At 43.9% G+C, this 14,216-nt stretch overlaps 1 long non-coding RNA gene across 1 annotated transcript in view; it reads left to right on the top strand.

Annotated features, from left to right (window-relative positions):
* Positions 1-3,141: 3,141 nt before the first annotated feature.
* Positions 3,142-14,216, top strand: part of LOC137864418 (uncharacterized) — a 44,711-nt gene continuing 33,636 nt past the window's right edge. Inside the window, exons 1-4 of the long non-coding RNA XR_011101498.1 lie at positions 3,142-4,339; positions 4,451-8,143; positions 9,816-9,883; positions 10,401-10,577. This is a non-coding gene — a long non-coding RNA (uncharacterized lncRNA). The remainder of the gene's footprint in view (positions 4,340-4,450; positions 8,144-9,815; positions 9,884-10,400; positions 10,578-14,216) is intronic.

Raw genomic sequence — 14,216 nt, 5'->3', positions numbered from 1 at the left:
CGGCTCTGGTGTTGCCGCTCTTGGTGGATGTGGTGAAGGGAGAGGTCCTGCAGCAGCTGCAGTGATGATGAGCCCTTGGATTGCAGTTCTGTAAGGTATTTAGAAGCTGTGGAAGCAGCTGGATAACCATAAGTGGCAATAATGGAAAGCAACAAAAGAGATGAAGGCTTTCAGGGATTCCTCTTTGTGTATTGTGTGAAAATGTCTGGGCAAAATGAGGACAAAGTCTGTTTTTCGTTGTGCCTGTCATCCTGAACCCTTACGGTCTGAAAACAGTTCCTGGAAGTTCTCAAACATTGCCCTTAGGTGTAACTCCTCGCATCACCCAGGAAGTCCTCTTGTTTTGCAGAATGCATGTTTGATATTTATTCCATTTGAGTTGGAAAACATGTTTCTTGTGCGGGTGATTTGTTTGAGCCAATCCACATGACTAGAAAATGAGTTCAAATGCCTCAGAGGAGCCAATTCTTCCTAATGTATATATCAGATGTCACATATTTCTTCTTCCCTCTCTGGACATTTACCTTCCACTCTTACAGCAGGCAATGCCAGAAGTAGAAAAACATTTATAAATGTACCATTAAGCAGAGAAAAAGCCTCCAGCTAGTTTTAGTGGTGATTTAATTAATTATGAAGAGCAGAAACGCTATGTGCATTTATCCATTCTTCTTACATAGCAATTATGTGCATTACATGTCTTTATCCCTGCTTTCTGCACATGGACAGACAAATATCTGTATAATTTAGCATTAATTATGTATGTATAGACTTTAGTACGTTCATAAATATATATCAGCTGATTAGTGCTGTAAATTGAATCCAGATTCTCTTTGCTCCCTTTCCAGATCTGCCCTTTTGCTCGTGCCTCCCTCCCAGCAGCAGTGTCAGTGTTTGAAACCATTCAGCTTCCCATGCCCCGGAACCAAGCTTCATCCCTGTCAGGTTTTTGGCAGCCCTCCCTTTATCGCTGTCTCTGCCTTGCCACGTGCTCCGAGCAATGCTGATTTTTTGGAAGCCCCATCAGCCCAGGGAGGTGTGATCTGGCCCGGTTTGACCAGGTTATACAGTTGTGTATTTTTTTGGTTAATTGTTTTTTTCTTCAGGTTGTGAATATGCCTTTGTTTAGAAACTTGGGGGGACAGAAATGTGACTGTAGGAATAAATGGTAACTGAGTTAACTCTAGCTCAGTACACATCCATCCAGAGAGCCCGCCTAACTCCTGAGTCCCTACCCCAACGCCAAACCTACCCCCACTCCAGATATTCCTGTGAATATCAGATCTAGCCATGAAATCCCTAATTCTTCTAAAGCAACTAAAGCAACCATGCAGAGATGCTGGCCAGCCCCTGACCAGTCCAGGACCAAAGAAATGCAACCCACTTCTGTTAACCCATCCATCAGGTAATTTCGGGAATTACCCGGTAGTTGCTCTTTCAAGCACTGGTGGCAGAGGAGCAGCTGAGGAGGGCTGGGGATGGGGTGTGTGACATGAGCCACTCCTGACACTTGTCAAATCTAATCTTTCCAACTGGTCATCCCGCATCCGGGGAGTGGGTCACATATCTGGAAGGAAAATGAAGTATCGGGTCTCTGAGCTCTGAGGGAGGGAGCTCAGCCGTAACGTCAAGATTGCTTTGCAGTTGCCTTAAGAAGTCATGTAGGAAAAGGCCCCAGGTAAAATACCAGAGCCCAGCACATCTGGGGGAAAGACAGAGTTGGATTGTGGAAGGTGAAACCTCCCTCCATCCCCGTACAAAGGAGAGGGAGAAGGTTGGGTGCCAAGGGGAGGACAAAAGGGCACCTGCCCACGGCTTTGGCTGCTCTGGACTTAGCAGCACCGAGGCATTAGCAAGATGTTTACAACCCAAGGAGCAAAAATTCATGGTGAGATAGGAGAGCTGAAAAGAAAATAAAGAAAGAGAAGGAAAATCAAGCTACCATGTGAGGAGGCTGCTTTCCTCGTTGTGCTTGTGCACCTTGCAGCTCCGAGGCTGTGGTGGCACACATGGTGCTAACTGGGAGCTCTGGACAGGTCGTTGGAAAGGATCTGCTGCTGTCCCTCCCTTTCTAGAACTCTGTCTCTTAGACTTTCTCCTGTTTGTAATCATTCTTAAAGACTACTCTGAAAAGAAAATCTTTGAGGAGAGGCTAATTGAAAGTTCCCGGAGGGAATGCTTTAAGGTGGTAACGACTCAATGGTTGGCCAACACGGCCACGAGGCCCCCCGTCCTTTGTCAGAGCTGCTTAACTAAAAGGCTTCTCCCACCGCGGGCTGTCAGACCGAATTTGTCTTACAGCACGAGGGCGAATCAATGAACTGATTAACAGTTGTTGAGCTGGGTGTTTCTGGGATTAGCCCTGGTATGATCTCCATGGGTTTGTCTGTGTTACTAAATGTAAAGGGGTGTTATCAGGCCGGATGAAAATTGGAGTAGCTCCTCTATTTTCAAAGGCTTGATTTGTCCCAAGGGAGGTTTTGGCCCGCCGTGCAGCAGAGGAGACATTGGAGTAGAAGGCTTTCAAATAACATAAATCAATTGCCCTTCCTTCCTGCATCCCTTTCCCTTTTCTGTTTTAATATTATTGATGAAGTGACCAAAATGGTGTCTGGGCATATCTGAAAAAATCAATGAAAAAGTAAATCTTAGGGAAAAAAAAATCAATTGTCCTGCGGTGTGAATTTAAATGTGACCTGTTTGTGCTGTGCAGCGTGCGTGCTACACAAAGTACCTGGAGGCCAAGGTGTCGTTGCTTTACCCCTTTCAATCAGGTGTTTGTAGGACGCAATTCCTTAAGAGAGGAAGAACTGTTAATGTTGGTTTCATCAGCAAAGGTAAAACTAAATCCCAGATCAGAACCCTTCTGCACTTTTGAGTCCTCTGCAGACCTCAAAGAGCCTGCTCATTGTTTGCAGTCAGAGAACGCTGTAACACCCTTTATTTAGATTTTCTTCCTGAGCTTTGCTCTTCTTTTCAGCTGCATCTCTCAGACCACTGTACAGTATTCTGCACTTTCCAAGATCATTTCATTTTAACTCGGTATTCCAGTTTCTGTCTCTATCCTTTATGGGCTGGTTGAACCCTGCTGCATGCAGTGTCTGATTGCTGCCAGGCTCCTTGCTGCTGGTTGCTGTCTGCTCTGCCCACGTGCAGCTGCCAGCACTGCCCATCTCCTCCCGTCCCGCACTGTGTTTGCAGCTTCCCTGCTCTCTGGCTGTTGCTTCAGAGCTCAGGTCGTGAGGAGTTCTGCAAAATGCAAAGGGGATGTTTCAGATGAAGCAGGACACAATTAAAAAGATATGAGATCTGCAGTGACCATTGCTGCTGACAGAACTGCACCAGGGAGGGCTCCGAGCCCACGTGGCAGTATGTGTTCTCCACATTTATTATTGATGAGACAGATGTGCACAGAGCACTCGTGTAAATCCTTGCTTAGACAGCACTGCTCACAGAGCACGTTCTTCATGTGAGCATCTTTAATGAACACGTAGCGCTTTTTACCAAACCCTGATGGTTTTTGAGGAACCAGAGGGTGTGTGGCAGGTCCCAGCTGATGGTAGGGAAAAGGCCAAAGCTGCCTGGGAGGGCACTTGCATCCCATGCATTTACTCCTGGCATCTGCCTGTCTGAAACAGGCTTTGTGCATGCAGACAGGAGCTGTTTGGGGCTTGTGGCTTCGTGATAAGGGGTATGCATTGAATTCTACAAGCACATATCACACAAACTTCTGACCTTGGCCATGCACAAGTGTAAGAGAGAACCCAGTTTTTACTGGCGTTGTGTTGGTTTTGCCTGTTTTGCCTTCCCAACAGGCAAAGCAAAGCACAGAAACAACTCAGCCAGAGTTGCCAGGAGAAAAGTCAGCTCTTCTGAGCACAAGGGCAGCGTTCAGTTTAACACTCCTGCCTTCTCTAAGGATCTGACAGCATAATTTAGCTGTACTGTAATTTACTGTGCTGTGTTACGTGTCCTACATTACAGTGAGGCTGACCAAGTTTGTAATTTTAGAGTATATGATCAACATGCCGCTCATTTTTCCATTATCAGGGAAGTCTGTAATTTATCTCCCTCCCTCACGTCTCATACTGGAGCATTTCATTTCCATGACTGTGAATTATCAGCATCCAATCCTTGAAGCTACGATTGGAGATAATAGCCTAAAGTTTCCCAGGTGAATAATTACTCCGGTTGTCCAGCCTGTGATATCTTTGAGAGCTTTTTTCCCCTGCAGAGGAAAGCATTCTGCCTTTTCTGAAGACCGTGACCTTCTGCGGTGACTGAAACCTATTTTGGTTGAACTCTTATTTGTGTGAAGTCTGTCATTACGTGTTCTTCTCAGGTTAGTTCTCCCACTCAGCCTCCAAAATGTTAATAAATGTTTGGCAGAAAAATGAATGGTGCTTGTGCTATTAACCTTTTTTTTTTTCCCTTCTATTTTTTTTTCCTCCAGCTTGTTGTCTGTAACCGATATTTTGACGTGAGATTGCAGAACTGCTCAAATTACTCTGGAGCAGAAGTTCCAGTGGAAGTTCTTGGGATCTGAGATTTTTCAGTTGTGTTTATTTAAAAATCCTGTCCTTGTTGCCTGGCAATTACTGTTTAACACAGTCAGAACAAAATTATCAAGTCGATATTTTGGAGGCAGAAAGGCAATTAGCTTCTCCATTCGCACTCAAGAGGAGTCAGGTACTGTTAATGAAGTCCCATGTTTACCTTTGAATCTCTCCTCTAGCATGGAAACATGGAATTTGGCGCAAATATTTGTCCCAGTTCTACTGCACAAACTGTGCAATGAATACGTGAGGCTATCTGCACATGAATTCAGCCTCTCCAGGGCTTTTGAGACAGCAAGATCCCCTAAATACGTGGTTGGTCTTAATATTCTTGTCACAGGTCTGATTTATCCCGGCCGATGCTTGCAGGACTCTCAGTGGACACTGATGTTTAAGCACAATGAGCTTTGCTCTTGAGGCAGCTGCTGGTGATCCCAGGTATTCTTGGTTTGCTTTCTGCAAAAGCTTCATTTTTTAGCAGAAACGCTTGGGAATTTTCTCCAGGCCGGGCTAATTTCTAGCAAACAGATGTTGCCAAGGGATTTTCTTATCTTAGCCTGTTGGAGCTTCAAAAGAACAAGTTGAGAGGCTTAAGGATCCTATAAAAGTACTCGGCGAGGGGTTAATGAAGAGCACGTTGAACACATGGCTAATGGATGTTGTTGTGAGATGCTTTGCATGTGGTTATGGGGTTTTCAGAGACATCGTTCCTTATGTAGGCAAGCAGCGGGCTGTTGGTCACTAGTGGGCACAGCTGTGGGTAGCTGCTGTGTTTTTGTGCAGCACTCCGTGCCTACAGGTAAGGAATTGGGCAGTTTTAATACATCAGCAAACCTGACCAACTGTTCCGAGCCATCCGCAAGGTTTTGGGATAGCAGCACGCCTGGCATTTCTCCGCAAGGGCAATCTGCATGGTCCGTCATCTGTGGCAATGCGAAGGTTTAAAATGCTCCATTGTAAATGACGGGAAGGCTCAGACATTGCTGTGGGACTGTCAGTGCCTGTGCAGGGTGTAGTCGGCCTCCTCTGTGTTTTGCTCATCTTCCTCAGTACATCTGTGCCAAAGACATTTCTTCTGCCTGCACGGCTTGTTCCGCGACCCATCAGATTCCCCGGTGCTGATGACTTCCATTGATGTCAAGACTACGCTGGCTGACACAGCCAGACAGGTGTGTCACTGTCATTGGTCAAACCAGCTCAGAAACTTAGGCGATTTTCTGAAAATGGATGTTGCTTGCTCTAAAGGTAAAATATTATTCAGGTTTGTTTTAAGGAAGTGGAAACGTGAAAACCATTTGCTTCAATCTGGCAGAGATTTTGAGTAAGAAATATCATTAGATTTAAGAAAAATGGTTGACTACAAAGATTCACTCCATATAATCCTGTGAACCAGGAGAGGACAGAAGCTGGGTGAGTGGGAAGATCCAACCACTCTTGGCCGATCTTGGCTGCAGAGCCCACAAAGATGATTTAATGAATGTGAAAATATCCACACACCTCCAGGGTCGGTCTCGTTCTTGGCTCACAAGGTGCCGAGGAGCGATGGCCACGCTTTGGGAAGCACAGAGCTCTGCCCTAGGAGCGCCGTGGTTTTGGTGGAAGGATGCCTCTGGGTCTTAAATGGTACGGTGACAGCCCTCTTCTATCAGGGCATGACCACAGGGGGCTGGGCAGAGACCATAAACTTCTCTTGATGCTCATCAAGCAGTCGCTGCTTGTAACAGCTTTTTATTCCTGACCTGTGGACTCAGATTTTAAAAGCAAACCAGGGTCTTGAGCCCGTGCCCTGATGAGAGTTGCTAGGATATAGCCTCCGTAATTCTCAAGGGTCGTTGTTTTAGAGGTGTGAGGTCTGCACAAATCTGGCACGTAAATGCTTGCAGAGGTCTGCCCTAGTGTCGGGTTTGAAAACGCCGAGCTGCTGGAGTGAATTGCGCTGACACACCGAAAAGCAGCCCAGCCCTCCTCCTCATCCCCACCCACGTAATGAAGAGAGCCATTAATTTTAATCTGCCACATCGTGAACTGTGGTCCCCTGGGAGCTGCTGCAGGCTCATCTCTGCGGGAGCAGAAAGCCACAGGGCAGGGGGGGAGAGAGCAAGGACCGGGAGCTGCTTCAGCCGTGCGGTAAAACCAACCCCAAATCCACAGCAGAACATCATCCTGGGGAAGGTTTAGCTTATCCAAACCCCATGGATGTAAAAGAATATGAGAGCTCTCCGATTGCATCCTGAAGCAGTCCATTGCTGGGGTAATTTAGTTCTTGATTTTGTATTTTATTTTATTTTTATGTCCCGGCAGCTTCCCTCTTTCCCAAATGGGCATGCCATCGGTATTGTAATGCGTTATAAAAACATAGGGACAACCACCCCAAAAGCTGTAGACTTGTTCATCAATATTTGGAGACACACATGTCTTGTTAGAACTACAAGCTTAGCCACAAAAATGTATTAAAAAAGACATTTCTCTTCCAAAGCTAAACCAGCAACACATGATCATAATGAAATGAATAAGTATTGTAATTGGATATTGTATCACGTTGTATGGCTTTAATTTAAGACAACAAGCAGCAATTCAGTAACACAGAGGCCGCTATTGCTTCTGAAACACTTTCATGCCTGAAGGATAAGTGAATATCTTAAAATAATTGTGGATTATTTCTCTTGCAGTACCTACAAGAAAACGAGGAGAAGAAAAGTCTGAGTTTTACAAGAGCCCAGTACCTGGTCAGGGGAGCATCGGGCATGTGGTGTGGTGTGGGACGGACAGACCAAGGCAAAATCCTTGGCTGGGATAGTCCCCCAGTAGGGCTCACATGGTTTCACACGCTGTATTCCTCCAAGTCCAGGCAATGTGCAGATTTCAAAGATCAGGTGGTGTTTTTTTTTTCCCCAGTTTGCTTTGGATACACAAACCATTGTGGACAGCACTGCACTGCTATTATTTTCCTAGCAAACCTGAATACTTGTGCTGGTATTCAGCTTGGCACTGGTATTCAATCCACTTTGGGTTCAGGTTTTATATGGGAGCTTGTCCTTGCACCGTATTCATCACTTCAGTGAGAAAATGGATAGATAGTGGGAAAATGTTATTATTTTTTTCCTCTAAGAGATGGATGTCCGAGCTTGTGGTGTAGCCAGTATGGCCCTGCAAAAGTACGACCACTGCTGGCACTTCTTGTATGAAAGGATGCAGAATATTTGTGTTAGGTAAGGAATGGATGAGGTAAAAATGAAGGATATTTTCTAATGGTTAATACGTACATAAGACAGAGTGAGGAAGAAAGGGAAGGGAGTGTTTATATTTTGTATTTAAGGGAGTCTATATGAGTGATGGGTGATGAAAAAGGAGTCCAAAGTCTGAAAAGGTACGGCTCAGCCAGCAGGTTGGCACAACCTTCTCCAACAGCTCTGCCTCATCTCCACCTGTGAGATGCTCTCACATCGCTGCCCGTGCCCGTTTCTGCTGCCCAGCATCACTGCCTCGCTGCACGTCCATCACACGTCCATCATCAGCAGACAGCGCCGTGGTGAGGTCTCCTCAACCGCTTCCTCCATGCCCCTGAAATGAGGACAGCAGGCTGGGACACTGTAAGTGATGCGTTGGACGGATGGAGCTTGATATAAATAAATTAGCCCCTGGATTGCTTCAGTTAATGATGCTGTTGATGATGATGAGCCAAGGTAAACTGGGAAGGCTCACCTCTCCTGATCAGGAGCTCACGTCAGGCTTTTTAGGTCTGTGAACTGGAAAATTAATATGAGGTTTTACAACCTCTTGTTGTGCTTGGAAACAGAGGGCTGTGATACGCTCCTCAGAAGTACATAATTTTAAAATTGTACTTTAAAAAAATATTGATTTCTTCCAGAGAACTTGTTATGTCATATTAATGACTTCTGCCACATACTTTATGTAAAATTATAACTTACCTTTATAGGAGGATGTGATATTTTATAACGTCACATTTAGGCAAATACTCCCCCAAACATCTCTAGAACAGTGTGAAAACTGTTGTTAACATATGAGCTATTTACCTGCACACACAAATCTACATTTGGGGTTGTTTTTTGGTACCCTGATGGGCTACTGCAGCATTTTGTTTCTCTCTCAGTCTCAATATACCATAATTTTAATTGAGAATAGTAAATTATCATGGTAATTTGAGATATTCTCAGGTAGAGATTTACAAATAGCAGGAGGGGATCAACACTGATTGTTGCTCACTGCTGGGAAAGAGGCCTGGGAAGATGATGCTATCAGGAAGACTGAAGAAAAACAAATTATACGTTGCATGTGAATGACAAATGTGCCAGGAAAAAAATGTAGAAAGACATCTGCTTTTTCCAAGGAAGAGGAGGGCAGCATAGGCACATGAAGGAGAGCAGAAAATAACCTGTACAAGCTTGTCCTCACCCTCCTCTGATAACCTGTGCTTTTTGTAATGTGTCATCTTGCAGCATGATTTTATCTCTTCCCCCAGTGATTATTTCAGTGACTCTCATGCCTAAAGCCAATGCTATTCTTCTGTCTTAAGTGAAAAAGTACCGTGCACCTTGGTCGCAGATGTTTCTGATGTGGGCTTCCCTCTGGATTTCTAACGTCATTAATTTTTGTGCCCTGCAAAAATATCCACGGGTTTTGAGCGTGTTATGAAAAAGAAGGGACCAACAGCTGATTGTTAATGACACGTTGTCTGGTAGTCCACTCTCTACCCAACTGGCTCATGTCTCTGCCTGTCCCCGATATTCCTGGTTTTATTTCTTCTACTGCTAGACCAGAAGAGGAATTCAACTTTTCAGATTTTTCTATTGACTTCTGAATACCAATTGGGTTTATTTCTCATTCTTACAGCCATATGCATCCTGTACTCTTTTCAGGAAAATTCTTTTCACCTCTCTTCAGCCCTCCCCTGTGTCATCAATGTTTGGTGTCTGCCTTCCTATTGTACCCAGAAAATAGAGAGACTGCCTTGTTGTTTGCAAAACCCTGGGTTATTGGTTTCCTTCTTCCAATGATTTTCTAATGAACAAATGCAATGTCACCAGAAAAGCTTTGCTTGGCTGCAGTCACTATTGCGAGTCCCATACGCCCGTCAGGGTCTCCGTAAGGATTTGCTCATCTCGCTATCTCCTGCGATAATCCACATTTAGCCTTTATCTTCTGAAAGTGTTTTTGTTAAGACTATCAGAGACTTTTTCAAAGTCAATAAAGTTAATGATGATGGGCGCACAATTCTCTGAAACCATCTTGTTTTTCCTTTAGCTGCTGTGTGTCTCTGATTTCCTCTGCGATAAAATTATCCTCTTACCACGCTCTGCCTGATGCTGTCGGTAAGCCAGCGCCGCAGCGGTTGTTACAATCTGTCAGATCACCATAATTTGGCAGTTTGGCAATTAAAGCCTTTTTGCAGTTGTTTGTTTCTTTCCTGCCTCTCCGGGTTCACTTTTACTTGTTTAACAGCCACGCAGTTGTTTTCTTGCAGCCTACCTTTAAGCGCTATTTTGGCAGCTCCAAATGATTTCTTCTCCACCCTGCGCCTTTCTGGAGCAGCTTCCTCCAGGGCCAGCGGTGCTGATAGCAAGGTGGGGGTGGGATGTGTCCATGCTCGTCTGCACATGTTGTCCTAGGTTTTGGTCTTTGAAGACTCTCCTGAAAATAATATTTGGCTCATTCTTTATGCACAGTGTTGGTATACGCCATGGGTAGCTTTCCCCCTATTCGTAACAGTGCTTTGGTTTCATTTTCTGGATCTCACCTTCTGCCTATTCATGTTCTTTTTTCTTGTGTTCACTCAGTTTTCATCACCTCTGTACTTGTAGCTCACAGGATGTGTCTGATCTTCTCCAGGACTACAGAGGAGAGGCAGCAGGTTCTGCACAGCCCAGCGCAGGGGAGGCAGGACACAACAGGACGCCCACCGCTACAACATCTCCACAGACAAAAACGATTTTAATGTGCTGCAATTCGCTAACATTTGATTCAGCCCTGGAATCTAAGTGGGGATGGGTTACTGCTGTTCTGTGGGTAAGTTTTTTCCATCCCATGTAATGTCCATGGTGCCAGGACACTGCTCAGCACTTTGGTTTCTCGTCTCTCTGCTCCAGCGCAGCAGGAGGCAGTTGTGGACTCTGTCCTCTGGGTGGCTATGCTGCAGCGCTGTTTCTTTTCCCATTAACTTGAGATTTAGGCAGGTTGTTATAGTCTTTTCTTCCAGGGTCAGTGGTATAGACTCCTTTTGTGAGTGATTTTTTATTGATGTAAACGAACGCTTGTAAGTAGTACCCACATTTGTCTATTCACCGACTATAAAATGGAGTCCAGCACCTTATCTCATTTCGTGAACTCACCACCTGACAGATACTTCAAATGGTCAAAAACCACTAAGAAAAAATCAAATTGGAATTTCCTTCCTATTTTAAGCTTATAGTTCCTTGATTGTTCTGGCTGTCTGTGAATGCAAATGGGTAGTCAGACATTTTGATGCTTATTAACACACACTGGTCTACTAATTTCATGCAAATTCTTAAACCCATGTGGGAAGATCAGACACTAATCTTAGTGTCTAAAGTGCTACTAAAATAGTAGTAGATGCATTTTTATGTGCTGGGGTACGTGCCTGATTATTACTTTTTTAACAAATAAAGAACATTCCTAGCAAGAGATCTGTGTAACTTTAACCCCCTTTCATCCATTTTTAATTATTTCAGGAAGTAAAATTTTGGTACATCACTCAGAAAATAACTCAGAGATGACCTAGGACCACTCTTAGGCAGAAATACGGGCTGATTTGAATGGGAAACTCTATGGGATCCTCTCCTAAAAGATCCACACAATGTTTTTTTTTTTTTTTTTCTGGAATGAGAAGTGAGAAATGGAGAAATGCATCTGCTAACTGCTTGTTATGGCTGAGAGTGCCACTTTGGAAATCATAATGACTGGAATGACATAGAAATATGTGCAGAAAAGTTTAAAATACAAATGGAAGGGGGACTGTGCAGGATATCCTGGTGCTGTGGAAGTCATTGTGCTTTTGGACCATCTTTTGCCCCTGTCATTCAGTATTTTGTTCTTTAAAGCAAGCTTTTTTTTCTTCTTCTTCTTCTCATATTTTGATTTTGCATTAGTGAGATGACTTAGCTGCAGAGAATTCCAAAGTTTATGAGAAACTTGAACAAGTTTCAAAGCTATAAATACACACAGAAACAAAAACACATAAACATCATTTTTTTCTCTGCTAAAGCACATCCTCAGAGTGAGTTTCAGTAGCTTTATAAAAATGCTGGTAGAAATTGTTAAAGCAAGTGAAAACATCATTATTCTGCTGAAAAATATGAAACATGCTGGTATCTAGGCAGATACCTCTTTTGTTGAAAATCCACCTACCAGCCAAAAAAACACAGAAGAAAAGTCCTTGGAATATTTAAGTCTTGGCTTGTGATGGTCAATCTGCAAGCAGGGGGGGAAGTTGTTTGTTTGTTTGTCTTTGCAAGGGCTTTCTGCTGAAAGCGATGAGGCCTTAAATGTGACTGAGGATGCGATTTTGTCCAAAGTAGGTCAAGGGAAGAAAATCTTTATTGTCTGCCTACATCCTGTCTCATTTCGGGAATAGGAGAGACCAATGAGAAACACCAGCTTGTGGCCCAACAAATACAATTACTGTGCACTGTGTCTTCATTTGGATGCCACGCTCAGTTAATAACCAGATCTCTGCCATGCTTCTTTATTGCTTAGGCTGAAGGAGAAAGTAATTAAACTTAATAGGTATTGCCCTTGCTTTAAGGCCGCTATACATTTAAAGTTCCCAGCAAAAGTAATTAATACTAATAGAAGTCATGAGTCCCAAACAAAGGCATCTGTAAGCCAAGTAATCCACAACATCTAATTTTTTAAATAAATTATTTATATTCTTGTATGTCTGTAAGAACATAAACTTCCTGCTTCACGGGGTTCTTTCTCCTTATTCAAACATGTCGTAAACTTTCTTTTTTCAGTCTGTGAAAGCCCCTTCTCCCATAGGATTTCAAGAATTTCAAGATTTTTTTTTCCAATAAAAGCTATAAACTCAGACATGTCATTTGCTATCTGTTTTCACCTCTAATTTGAAGGCAAGCAGGAATTTTAAAGACATATTTCTGAGTTGTAAGTTCTAAAACCAGTGGACAAGCACTAAATGCTGGACAAGCCCTGGGCACAGCCACCTGACCATAGGGCTCTCTGATATTCACAGCCAGGAGAGATTTGTACTCTTACTAGAAATATATTGATGTCAACATCTGAACACAGCATCGATACCAAGTCAGCAGTGGCACGAGCACAGGTAGTTGAGCTCCTCGAGAAAGCGATCAGTGCCGTGCTCAGATGTAGCTGCAAGAACTTTGAATCATGATAGACAAGGTTTTGCTTAGAATTAGTGTCATGTTTTCCCATCGTAAATCATTTTCTACTTACCTGCCAGTCAAGCTTGGCGTGGTTGGCTGCTGCATGGGAACAGATCAATTTCTGCATAGAACTGAGAGAGAAATTACTTCTAATTGTTTTCTGGGGGAGCCATTAGATCATCTACTTGAAACCTAAGCCTGTGCAACCTTGGTGCATTTCCATGAATAACCTGTTTCAATACTTCAGTGACCCAATTATCTTAGTTCTCAAAAAACTGAACAAGTAACTTCAACACTCCCCAGCTTCCCAAGGACAGAAAGCCAAGTACCCACATATATTCTCTCTGCTGTCAGGATCGTTGTGAAATACCAGTGGCCAGCTGCAGCACTCCCTCCTCAGGCAGGCTGGCTAGTGCCAGGAAGCTGTGCTTCTTTTGAAGCTGAGTTTGTCCAGCTCCCACCCGCTAATTGCCATTATACCTTTTCCTTAATGTCACATTTTCCCTAATATCAGACATCCCCAACTGCGAGTGTGCTTGCTATTAATGTGTGTTTGTCCCTAGGCCAACTCGGTGAGCTCATCTCAGCGAACCCTGCACATCAATCAGGTGGGTTTTATTTGTCAGTCACTGCATCCTTCTTACAATTTCTTCCCAATATTTCCACATTCATCCTGAAATGTGGCTCCAGTGACAGAGCACAGTATTTCGCAGTGGTTTTGCCCATGGTGCTGTAGGAGGCAGTACTACCAGCAGTGAATGCTTCCCATCTGTGGGGCTTTTCAGGGAACTGGGTAAGGACTGTCAAGCCCCCGCTGGAGAAAACGTAGTGACAAGTGCCTTTAATGTTATTTTGGGTAATATGTTCTCTCGGTACGGATATTGACAAAAAGTCCATTAAAAATTACTAAGCATCAAGGAAGTTACTGAAGGAAAGCAAAGATCTATTGATTTCTTTCTTTACAGATATTCTATTTATCCTATTTAGCAATTGCAGTTTTGCAGTGTTATCTCTTGTGAGGGCAATTATCAAACCAGTGGAATTACATGGCCAGGAAAATCCTATGGAGGTTTGTGGAAGGAGAGGGAGGGAGGTGAGTGGCTCCATCGTCTCTCTTTGATGTCCAAGTGCCTGATTCAGGCACTGTGGCCATGAGAGCCCCTGCTGCTCGGCGTGCAACCTGTGTCCTCATTTCCCTGTGTGTGTGCGTGTCTGGACCCCCACTGCATAAGAAAGGAAAGAACAAGACTTTCAAGATACATCCTGCAGGGTAGGACAAGGCATC

This window comes from Anas acuta, chromosome 14, assembly GCF_963932015.1.
Source record: "Anas acuta chromosome 14, bAnaAcu1.1, whole genome shotgun sequence".
In the NCBI taxonomy this organism is placed as follows: Eukaryota; Metazoa; Chordata; class Aves; order Anseriformes; family Anatidae; genus Anas; species Anas acuta.
The sequence above is the reverse complement of the archived record's forward strand: the minus strand, read 5'-3'. Positions and strand labels throughout refer to the sequence as shown.